This window comes from Sinocyclocheilus rhinocerous, unplaced genomic scaffold (assembly GCF_001515625.1).
Source record: "Sinocyclocheilus rhinocerous isolate Xijiao unplaced genomic scaffold, SAMN03320098_v1.1 scaffold1435, whole genome shotgun sequence".
NCBI lineage: Eukaryota > Metazoa > Chordata > Actinopteri > Cypriniformes > Cyprinidae > Sinocyclocheilus > Sinocyclocheilus rhinocerous.
This window is the reverse complement of record NW_015644861.1, coordinates 946,270-949,389: the sequence shown is the minus strand read 5'-3', so window position 1 is coordinate 949,389 and position 3,120 is coordinate 946,270. Positions and strand designations below refer to the sequence as shown.

At 36.6% G+C, this 3,120-nt stretch overlaps 1 pseudogene; it reads right to left on the bottom strand.

The window, feature by feature from the left end:
* Positions 1-2,087: 2,087 nt before the first annotated feature.
* Positions 2,088-2,789, bottom strand: LOC107758844 (carbohydrate sulfotransferase 12-like; annotated as a pseudogene).
* Positions 2,790-3,120: the final 331 nt, after the last annotated feature.

Genomic DNA, 3,120 nt, shown 5'->3' with positions numbered 1-3,120 from the left:
CCGCTTCGTCCACGGTGAAAGTCGATCCGGCGATCCACAGTAAGTTGATGTATTCCCTCAGCGACCAGCACAGATCAGCTCTAGGCATGACGAAGCGGATATCATCCTCTTTTGGAAGGTCAAACAAAGTAGTTTCGCTTTCACAACGAAACACACAGCATCTCCACAACATGGCGGCGGCGGCAGCAATACTATAGTGAGAATAAAAGTTACACCTTCTTTCTTTGCGTGAACATTTGGGCGCTGTTATGCAAATCTTCCCACAGAGCGACGTAGGTATGTTGGGGCGTGTTAGAACGAGCCGTTTTAGGTAGGCGTGGTGGACTCTTAACTTTTATAAAGAATATCTCTTTGGATTTGAGACTTTAGTCTTTGCAACTTTGCAAACAGATCTTCTTTATGCACCAAGAGCTTGTAACACTCCAAAGAGAAAGGAAAAATTGAAATCGCATCATATAACCCCTTTAATGGAATTTACAGTGACCTTTTCATCTCCTTATTTGTAATGAAGGAATATGACTAAAAACAAAACACTCAGTACCATTATTTATCATTGCATAGCCCAATTTAAATAACAGATTACAACACATAAAACAACAATTCATTTTTGTATTCAATTATTATTTATATTTATAAGAACATTAAATGCTAATAAGTAATAATAACAATAATAATGCATTTAGCAATTTTGTTTTGTTTTAGTTTTTACTGAAGGTAATAGGCCTTTTTGCCTGTTGAACTAAAAAGTAATAAAAATATAACCCCATATCAAAATCTATTCCTGAGAACACCTTATATTGTTAAAACACAGAAATTCAAATGTCATATTATCACCAAATTAGAACTCTGACATTACACTTTCAGATCATGTGAAATGTAACTGTCTCCAATTATTTAATCTTCTCCCTACTTTAGCTCTGATGTTTTGTTTCAAATAAAAATAGGAACCTGTACTTCGCATATTCCACTTGGCCTTAGTCTCAAAATATGCCTAATTTCATAAATTCTACATTTGCTACCCACCCCCCAGCATTAAAGATTCATAAATTCTGTCAAATTTCAGAACTTCATCTGAGTGCTCCTCACATGGCTATAGTATATTGCACTGTCTGCAACAAATCAATTGAAACACACTGCACCCCTGTGGCCAAAACAAATCAATGCTCTGGTTTGCTCGGTAGACCTTAGAGTACCACATTGAATTTTTTTTTTTTTTTTTACAAAAACGAGGCTGTGAGGGATAATAGTAGAACTGTTGTACTGTTTTAACGATTGTTCAGCTTATAAAAAGTCTTTCCAAAAAGTAGAAAAAAACAAACAAAAAAACTCCATAAAATGATGTAAGTAAAAGAAAATTACATGATCTAGGACCTTTTTACAGTGTGTGCCATTGTTCTGTCAAAAATTAAATATGGCACTACCCTGACTACGGTCTATTCCAACCAGTTTAGAAAATTCAGTTTCATTAATTCAGTTCATTTAATTTATAATTTCACTGAATTTACAACATGTAATATACTATCTATACTGTCTAACAGTGTTTAATACGACCCATTAATCAAGGAAAAATGACTAAAATTTCTATGAGGGCAACACTGGTCAACACTGGTTTTAGTCAAATAAATTATAAAATGTTTAGGTACCAAACATCTGTACAGCCTACTTTTATTTTACATTATATGCATATAATCTCTTTTAAAGAACAACTGTCTCTGTCTGTCACTCATGCAGAAGTGTCTCAAGGTTTTCCGTATCCAAATAATCGAAAGTCTGCTTCATAAAGATTGTACAGTTTTCTCCTGTCAGCTACTGAAATGTTTGCAAACCAGTCTCGCTCCCAGTTCGCAGCTGTCCTGTTGCGGTACCCTGGGGGAAAGCAAATCTGATTTTCCATCCCAAGAATCTTCAACAAATGTTCTGTATCCTCATCAAGTGTTTCCAGTTTCCCAACAAAGTCATACTCAATTTGGCACGGATGGCAGAGTCTGTATATCTGCTGCCAATGCTCATTAAAATGCTTCTCCTTTTCAGTCTGTGGATCTAACAGGTACTTAATAAAGTGAGTAAAGGACAATCTGATACCTGCGTCAAAGGCTTCTTGAAGAGACAAACTGTATGTAGAAATCCTCATTAGGCAGAGCAAACTTGTTCCGGAAAGCAGATATAAGTCGTACAAAAGGATCCCGTATAAAAAGGAACTTAGTGTAATTCTTCAGTTTGTGATGCATCAATTGACGTAACGTCCAAACCGTCTCCAAAACTTGTTAAATGTCAGATGCAGAGTAGCATTGTGGGATAACTGATGGTATGTCAAGAGGATCCAGATATGGAGCTTCATCAGGTGCCTTCAGGTTCTGGCTAAGCACAATCATGATGCCTTTGCAGTTGGTACATGCTACCTTCGGTACAAAACAGTAAATAACACCATGACGATCATCCACAATGAGATGGCCCAGAGCTTTGCTTGGAATCTGGTCAAAGGTTTTAAATTTTCCTGGGAAGTTGAAGCTGCTATTGGCTGAGCAAAGTTCTCTTATTATACGCCTACGATGTGCTTGACGCAGTTCGAGGTGTGTTGGAGAAGACTGTGTGAATGTGTACGTTAGGTTGTTTGGGCCTTGATCATATTTTAGGTGAGTTTTGATGATTGTCAGTTTTGGTTTGACTGACCTGCTTGACTCTTTCCAGAGAAATGAATCCTCACTTGTCCAGCGTCCTGAGGACTTCATGCTTGTGGGTAATGCAGGAGATGATGAAGCCACGTGCAAATAAAAAGTCCCATCTTTCATGTCATCCCAGTGAACTATTATGAAGAATATGATAAATAATGTTCCCAACAGAAGGAAAAACTGAAGCTGTCTCAGCATTTTCACTGGAAACAGAAACTAGAAACTTGTAACATTATCATCACTGGAATGAGTCAAGTTGAGAATTTTGGAGAAAAACACAAAAACAAGGAAATATACAAGTTTAAATTCAAAATCTACTAAATATGAAAAAAAATTTAAAATATGATCCATCACTCACCTACATCTTGTCTTCTTGTCCTAAACATTTCAGAATGTTCCACATGCAAAATATTAAGGGGGTAGGAATGCTTGAAGTTACATATGTAAACTC